The following is a 9,407-nucleotide window of genomic DNA, read 5'->3' on the forward strand; positions in this document are numbered from 1 at the left end:
AAGGGACTTGGCCACAGTCGCAAAGCAATTCTGTAGCTGTATGTGGGCTTTGTGATGATGCGGAAATGCACAACGAGGCTGGGCGTTTCTCAGGCAAAAACTCTGAAGGTGACAAGTTCAAGCCAGCCTCGGAAGTGGGGGACAGTGACTCGCCTCACCTACCTCACTGAAACCATATTAACTAGGGAACCTCTCTGGCAGTGAGAAATGACAGACTGCCATCAAGAGCAGGCACATGGATGGGTGGAGAGGCCTGCCTCGGCCAAGGCTGTGTCCAAGCCATTTGCTTCAGGGATCAGAGAGAGAACCAAATTCACAACCACTGAGGCAGTTAGGACTTGGGTTAAATAGAGATAACCCTGCTCCCCAAACCCTGCCCATGCCTCTCCTCTTGGCTCCAGGGGGCAGCAGCACGCAGCTTCCTTGCCCTAAACCAGGAGGTCAAAAGTACGTGGAGAAGCACATTCAATAAAATCACTGCCATTTCCATGGGTCAAGCAAAGCAAAAAGATAATATGCACACTACAGGACCTTCCCCAATTATCCCAGAGCTCCAGAGTTTAGTCTCACTTCTCAGCAACAAAGTCTCTGTCTCTTAGCAGGACAGGTGCTAGACTGCTCTGCAAGCTAGAGGGGACGGCCAGTTTGGGGTATGAGCAGGTGCCCAGTACTGGGCCTGGCAGCTCGGAGCCCAGGGATATGTCCCTGGGTTTCTGAGAGCCTTGTCCCAGAGCAGATCAAGATGCAAGTAGAGATGCTCAGATGGAGTCTCTCACCCCACCCAAAGCCCAGAGCCTCAACTTGCTGTTAGGCACCTGTTTTGGCCAGTGCCAATCACAGGAAGCAGAAGCACTGGCACTGCCCCTGCAGCTCCCGTGTGTTCCCCACACGCACTGTACTCCTGCTTCTCAATGTCACAGGTCCTGGAGGCCGGAAATGCTGTTCCTTCTGCATTCCCACTTTCTCAGCCCACCCCACACTTGCAATTACCAGCTGTTTACAGGGTCCCGGAGAGAAGGGGTTAATTATTACAAGGCAAGAGAACCAGGAGGTGCTGTGTGCTGACCCTTCCTACCCAGATACATAGTAGCATGTGCTGTTTGTAAAGCATCCAGCTTGTTGAGGGGGAAGCTTCACGTGAGAAGCATCAGTTACCTAAGGACAGGGATGACGGGAACCACAGATACCATTACCATCACTGATGAGCGTGGGAAAGGCTGGGCAGCTCTGAGGATGCTCAGTCAATGATTCCTCCCGTGAAATGCATTGCCTCGTGGGCCCAGGTACACACTGTCACGCTAGAATCACAGTCCTCTGCTTTTACGAGAGGGTAGTTGTTTTATTTGATTAGTACAAATGTTCATGATACCTAGTAAGTTCACTCACCATGGTGCAATGGACAGACATGTATTATATGTTCATATTATATTTCTTTTACCCCTCCCAAGTCCTTCATCGCCACATCCCTTTCCCGTCTCCATAAAGCCCGCCTCCCTGTTTGTCACCATCTATCTTTTATTTTGTTCTTTAAATTATTTATACTTCAGATTTCTCATATAAGGGAAACCACGCTGTATTTAAGCTTGTGTGTCTGATCTATTTCACTTAGCATTATGGTCTTGAGGTGTACCCTTTTTCCTGCAAATGATTCAGATTGAACCCTCTGTATGTCTGAGTTTAGAACTTGGGACTTGGGGGAAAAAGCAAACGCTTTGCCAGGACCACCTTCCTGGATATGGGCTGTGCAGCTAATACCTGGGGTCCCCACTTGGTTAATGCTCCTCCCACCTCATGAAATGCTGAATAATTTTCAAACAGGAAGCTCCAATATTTTTATTTTGCCCAGGGACATTCAAGGTACATCACCAGCCATGTATCAAACCATTCAAGGAAAAGCAAAGCGGTCTTATCATCATCTATTTTCTGCTGCTTTTAAAGCCCAGGTAACTTGTAAATACTAGTTCCTTTGGCTCAGAGTTCTGGGGGCTGGAAAACCCACAAGCTTGGCACTGATACCTGCCTGTCATTTGTGCATGGCCATCTCGCTGTTTCCTAGGGGGACAGTGAGCAGGACACACAGTGAGGTGAGTGGAGCCAGCTTGGATCTCTCTTTGCTTCTTATCATCTCCAAATGCCACTCGCCTAGCCTCATGGAACCCTTCACTGCCTTTCAAAGCTTTAAATATCATTAACATGGATCAAGGGGTTAAGTGTCCAACAAAATTTAGGAGATGTAGTCAAACCATGGCAGGTCTCTCTGACACCAAAATAAAAAAACAAAAAAGAGCTGTAGGTTTGTACAGAATTTGCAGAAGTGACAGATGGCCATCCCTGCGTTTTCTACAAGTTTTGAACCCACAAAATGAGCACATTCCGCTGCACCCATTTCCGCTGCTGGAGACGCCGCCCCTAACATCTTAAAATGCACTCACTTCCCACATTTGATATAATTATAAATAACTCTAGGAGTTGAGTTGGAGTTGGCATAATGTCATTTGCCTGGTAGGCTTTTAATTAAACATTCTTTCATGTTGGTTTTGGTTGGCTGTAAGGAATGTTAATTTTGGAGGCAACCCGTTTTAAGTTGCCACATGTGATCATTTCCCTAGGCCCTAGGAAAGTCACAGCTCCTGAGACGCTGGGCTACTGTGTGTGTGAATGAAATGGATGGTGTGAAGATCTGCACAGTCCTTTCCAGGGCCATCTCTTTAATGTCTCTTTAATGTCTAATTCAGACTACAGAGAGAGTGGAGTGGTGAGGAGAGTCAAGTGTGGATTACAGAAATAATAATTCTATTATTTTCGAGAAACAGCGGGTTTCCACAAGCTAGGTTAACAAGGTGTTATCTAACAAGACCTTAGGGGGCTGCTTCACTGGTTAGGACAAGATTGTTGTGTAATTAGCTTATCAACTGTGTGTATGCAAATGTGAGCTTTTAAAGTCCTTGAAAGTGGCTTCTGTTCTTAAGTAATTGAATTGTTTTCTCTGGATGTGCTTCATCCTCTCCAGTTTGGACACTTCTTTCCTTAATTAAGCCTTTCTGGAAGTCCGTCTTCTGCAGAGCACTGTGCCCAGTGACTAAAACATGCCCAAGTGCCAGCCCCTGCCCTCTGCCAGCCTCGTCTAATTGGGGGTCAACAACAATATATAATTTGGTGTTTTTGTTTTGTTTGTTTGTTTGTTGCAAAAGGCCAGCAGTAAATATTTTCAGTTGAGCTGATGTCTCTGTTGCAATGACCCACCTCTGCCCTGCTCAGCACAAAATCAGCCAGACAAGGCATAAGCTAAGGAATGTGGCCAGGTTCCCACTGAAACCTTATTTGCAAAAGCTCTACTGGCTGAAGTTCGCTGAGCCCTGAGGCTTGGCTAGGAAGTGACTGGGAAAAGGGAGACACCAGAGTCTGTGCAGTGATAAAAATGGGCGATACCTCAGCACTAGATCAAAGAACAGAGGAAGAAGTCATTGATTCCCAGGGGAGCAGAGAAAACTTTTCTGTGTTTCTTTTTTTCTGGAACTTGCTATTGAACCCAGGACCTTGTGTATGCTAAGTAAGCGCTCTGCCACTGAGCTAATCCCTGAAAACTATCAAGAAGAGGTGTAGAGCCCAGGGAGCCTCAACCTCTTGGCTTAGGCCTTTATTGTCTCTCTGTTTTTCAGTTCTTATCTGTTTCTCCTCCCCAGAGGCTCAGGGCTTCTGAAATCTGGCATTTCTTGCATCATTCACAAGGTTCAGCTAAAAGAGACCATGCTGCCTGCAAAAGGAGATTCACAGCGTCCCATCCCATAAGCTCAGTGCTGCGGGAGCAAACCTGAGGTCGTCCACTCAGTCTTAGGTCAGCCTGTCTTGTTTGGAAGCCAGGGTGCTTTGGAAGAGAACTGAACGTTGTGATCTTCTCCCACATGCAGCCTCTGCTCTGACTCCACTGGGGACCTTCAAATGCCACTCAGTTTATTGTGGCTCATTTGCTCGAGGCTGAGCAACAAAAGAATAAAGAGGCTGGGAACCTCACCAGCCTCTGCCATGCCCGCTCTCCCAGAGGGGAGGCCAAGTGCAACACTGGCCTGCCCAGGTTGGGCCAGACTGTCCAGGTTGGGCAAGAGGCAGCCACTTTCTGAAAGGACTCCCTGATGGTGACTCTGCCTCTCCTGCGGGACCTGGGAGAAGAGGGTACCCAGTGATGCCAGCCGCTCCACGAATGCCTCACAGCAAAGCGGCTGGAGATGATGAGAATGAGGCCTGGAAAGGGAAGGCTCCGAGGTCACACACAGCAGGACCTGCTGCTTACCTTGACCTCCTCATGCTGCCTGCTGACTCCGAGATGGACCTGGCTCTCTCCTCCCACTGCAGCCTGCTCTCCAGAGCACATCTTCCAGCACACAACTATAATCACAGCACTCTGGGAGGCTAAGGCAGGAGGATCCTGAGTTTGAAGCCAACTTCACTCTAACCTTGGCTTTACCCAGGTACACCTAATGCCAGCCAACCCTGAGCACGTCCTCAGCTCAGCACAGGTGTGCACTGTGGAGGCTGGGGAAGACATCAGTGTAGCCAAAAGCACCGCTGTCCCAGTCTTTGTTCCCCAGAGAACCCCAGTGAGCCTGCAGGCTACTTCCTAGCACAGGACCTGGTGGGAAAAGCACTGGGGCCCAGGCTTGGGCACCTCAGGACTGCATTGGCTCCAGGAGGTGGGGTCACAGTTGTACCCCAAGCTCTCTGCACACTTTCTCTGACCTCACCCACCAGCACGGTCCCCCTCCTTGTCATTCCTCAAGGCCTCAGTGCCCCCTGCTGCTTTTGGTTTCTGCCTGCAGAAAGGAATCCTCGGCCTGGCCTCCTCCGGCCTCTGGCTCGTTCTCCCTCCAGCCTCTGGTTCTGCCTGCCTTCTCTCTCTGGCTTTCTTCCTCCTGATCCTGGGAGGCCAAATCTTCTGGACCTACATTTCCTGCTGAGCTGCATCCCAGGTCACTGCTGTCCTGTGGATGGACACAGATGGCTCAGGCTCCCTCTCCTGCTCTTGTCATTTAGGCCAGAGTGGAAACAGTTCAGGCTGCTGTGGCAGGGCCAGCAGCCTGCAGAGGAGACTCCCTGCTGGACCACCCAGCTGCTACCTCCCAGCCTCCTAAGGGTGTCCACTGTCTCCTGTCTCAGTGACTTCCCCCACTTCTGAGACCAAATGCCCAGTGCCCAAAGTTAAGCAAGGAAACGTTTCTGGTTTGTAGGGGTTTCAGTCCATAATCAGATGGCTCCAAAGCGGGGTGACACGTGGCAGAGGGGCAACCGTTCGTGGCTGCAGAAGACAGCAAGAACAACACGGGAGGGAGACAAGACTGTCTGGGTCCCCTATAGTATTTGCAGGCTGCCCTCCCGCTGGAGTCAGAATTTACAAGGGGATAGACTGAATACAGAACACATAATTTATAGGTTTATTTTATAATATTCACCCAAAAAGTCAAATGCAGAAGAGTACAAGAGATCTGTCTATGTACTAAAGACCCAAAGAATCCAGCCAAGGACCTGGATCCCATGGCAATGTCCTCCATGAGTCCAGTTGGAGGCCTAAAGCCCACGACAATGACCCATGCGAGTCTGTACCAAGGATCTATGCTGGGAAGGCCCAAAGGTTTGTGGTGAAATCTAGAAAGTCTGTGTCAGCAGGATGAAGGATCTGTGCCAGCAGGCTGAGGGCTCTGCACTGGAGTCAGGAAGTGAGTCTCAATAGAAGGATCAGAGCTCGCCCCCAAAGAACTGCAGCCATCCTCAGTGACAGCGAGGACCAGAGCTCCTCTGATGAGAATGGCTGAGTTCATTTCCAGAAAACCAGCATGGCAAGCCTCTCCAGGAGAAGCAACAGCTCACCGTCCTCCCCTTCAGGTCTCCTCGGGGGCGGGGGCGGCCTTCCACACCCAGCACCATGCTGACTCAGTTCAGCTGGGTGTTCCAAATTGACCATTAGTTAATCCACCACACCATCCTAGAGTGTGTGTAGCATGCAAACACTTAATCCTAGCCAGAACTATGCCAGATCAATCAGTGGACTGATCGACTATCACACACTATTAATCCTAGCATCATACACTCTAGATTCAGCCAGCTCTGAAAAAGCCCTCTGACTGCATGAGGCCTTGGGGAGACAACTAGGCACAAACTATAACATCTCCCCAGAGCTTCCTCTCTGGCTGGAAACTAGTCCTTTAACCTCCAAAATATACTGCACAGGGCCAAACAGCAGGAGCCCAATAAATGCTCGTTCAAGTACATTTCAAGGACTTTACAAGGGTCTATGCCCAGCTCCTCCTCTTTTAAAAGAAACTATGACCATGATAATAACCAGCACCCACAAGGCGTTCTACATTTTGCAGAGATTTTGCACGTTCATTCACCCCAGGGTGGTGCATGGAATCTCTCCCATAGCACAGATGCAGAAATGAGGCCAGAAGAGTCAGGGACCTGTTGGCATTTGAACCCAGGTCCTGGGTTGTTTTTATCCTGTCTCATAAGACTGTGAACCTTCAGAATCAAGGCCAGGCCAGGGTCAAGGGGTGCTAGCTGTTTCTGCTAGAGAGGTCACTGCAGTCAGCAAGAGATAGCAGCTTGTTTGTACCCCATGCAGGAATCTCAGGGAAGGGAAGTTTGCAGGATCCAGGAAGAAGCAAAGGACTATGGGCAGATGAGAAAAGGGGTGTGGCAGAGTGGCTTGGCCCATGTATAAAGGGGTACAATGCAAGATATTTGTGTCCCACTGCACAGTGGGCACAGACCAAAGAGAGAGTGCAGAGTCCGCAGACTCAAGGAACATCAAGTCCCAAAGCTGACAGTGACCCCAGTGTGCACGCAGAGACAGAGGACTCAGTGATGGCCAAGTAAGCATAAGTCAAGGATCTTCCGAGCCCCTAGCCAGAATTACTGCTAAAATGTCAGTGTCGTGAACCAACATGGGGGTGGCAAAAAAATTGCCAATGATTTTTTTGATGGAAGCAAAAAATGAGGATCACATAATGTCAAATTTAATAATATCCTTTCACCGGGGTGGTCTCATTATTCTACAAGTGTTCATTATCACCCCAGACTGTGGCTTCAGCAGTCTGTGGTTCTGCCTCGGCAGCTCCTCATGCAGGGCAAAGCACATAGCGGGGCCCAGCAGATAACAGTAGATATAAACTTCAGGGACATAAAATGGCCCTAAACCAAAAGAGCCATGGAACAGCATGAGAGAGAGAGAGAGATCAAGTCAGTACTTTCCTAAAAGTATTGCAGAAGCAACCAGAAGTATCCAACAATGTCTACCATTCAGTGCTGAGATACCACCATTAAGGCAGAGGACACCTCATCATTTGAAATATCCAAGCAGAAACCAGGCAACCATCAGAGACTGCACAGAAGGAGCCACTGTGATGGGAGGGAGGCCCCTCAGAACGGCTCCTGCAGCCTCACCATCTCCCAGAACTTTATGGTTCAAAAATCCATTCACTGGGCATGGTGGCACACACCTGTCATACCAGCAATTGGAGGCCGAGGCAGACGGATCCTCATGAGTCTGATGTCAGCCACATCTCCATGGTGAGTTCAAGTCCAGCCTGAACCACATAGCGAGACCCTGTCTCAAAAAATAAAAATAACACAGTGAGTTGGAGCTGCCTCGTGGCATGTCCCATTCAGAAATAGCCAGGCTGGCTTAAAAAAAGAAATCTCCGTGTCTCCTTCTATTTCTTTCAAACCCTTTAAATGTCAAGTTCCAGACCACAGCTCTGCCTTGCCGGGTGGTCGGATACCAAGCCCGTGAGCACTGGAACGGCCAGAGGAGGAGCCTGACTTCGTGAATTCTAATGCACGTCTATTTTTACAGCCATGAGACACGTCGCCTTCCCTCACTGTGCACATCAATATCACACAGGGACGCTGACACAGGGCCATCTGTCCTCGCAGAAACGTTCTTTGGAGAGAGAAGGCAGAGGGAACAGGAGGGGGATGGAGACATATTTTCGTTCTAAGTCTGAAAATGAACACGGGTTGTGATAGCTCCCATACGTGAGCTGGCCAGAGATGTCCCTTGCCAATTCCATGGGGATGGTGTGTCCTATTTTGTCACCTCCTTCTGGAGTTTAGCAAGGCCACTGAGCCCTCCAAGCACACACTGGTCACTTACTGTTTGCCTGTGGCCTGCCAGTCCCGGTCACCACCCTTTTCCCTGCTGGGCTCCTCTGGAGGCCAAGCCCACAGGGCACGAGGGTGTGGTGGTGGGGAGGGACAGGACTGCGAGGTCAGGACATGAGGCCAATCTTTGCTGAGCCCCTACAGGCCAGGCCCAGTCTGCAAGTCTAGCGGGTGGGAGAGTTCCCTTATACAAATGTCCCTATGTTAGACAGGAGGTGACCCAGACCTGGGAGCAAAAGGAGAGAAGACTTCCTGTGTGCTGGAACAAAGCTCTCACATGAACAGAACATTTCCATCATCCCACATGAAACTCTGCACTCCTAACCCCGTTTCCTACCAATCTCCCCGGTCCTACCAGACTTGCTTCTACTTCCTGTGTCCAAACATGTATAATCTAGGAACTTCATTCAAGTGGAATCATGCAATACTGCATTTGCGTTTTTATTCCTGGCTTTGTTCATTTAGCACAGTATTTTCAAGGTTTACCCGTGCTGTAGCGTGTATCATGCCTTTTATGACTACATAATATTCTGTTTATGGATATACCACATTTTTGTTTAATCTTCCATCCTTTGGTGGACCTACAATATTTCCACCTTTGGCTGTTGTGAATAACACTACTGTAAACATAGGTGTGCAACTGTCTGTTCAAGTCCTGGTTTTTAATCTAGCTAGGCACATACCAAGGTGGTAGACCCTCTGGTGATTCTGCTTAACTTTATCAGGAAGCACCGTGGGACATCCGAAGCATCAAATGGGAAGGCAGAGGGAGGGCATTAGAGGAAGGAAACAAGGACAAATTCTTTGGGTTCAGAGAGACCCACCCCATTGGAGTCCCCGCCTGGTCCCTCACTGTGGCTTTGAACCTATGACTTGTCCTCTGTGTCTGCTCACTGGCAAAACAGAAAGCTGGTCACCCAGGTCTGCTTCCACCTCAAAGGAGCTTGGTGAGGATGGTGCTGGTCAGGTTCTTGTCTCTTGAACAAAATATCTAAAATTCTAAGCCAGGGATGGTGGTGCACACCTGTAATCCCAGCACTCAGGAGGCTGAGGCAGGAGCATCACCGAGAGACCAGCCTGGGCTACAAAGTGAGCTCAAGGCCAGCCTGAACTGTATATAAAGACCCTGTGCTTCAAAAAGACCAAAACAAAAGAAATAAAGAGATACAGATATATAAAATGTCCACATCTCAGAGAAGAAGCTGACTTTGGCTCATGGTTTCAGGGTTCAGTCCATGGTCCACTGCTGGCTC

The sequence above is a fragment of the Cavia porcellus genome, unplaced genomic scaffold (genome assembly GCF_034190915.1).
Source record: "Cavia porcellus strain 051 isolate PalLab524CR breed Dunkin Hartley unplaced genomic scaffold, mCavPor4.1 scaffold_4, whole genome shotgun sequence".
Lineage (NCBI taxonomy): Eukaryota > Metazoa > Chordata > Mammalia > Rodentia > Caviidae > Cavia > Cavia porcellus.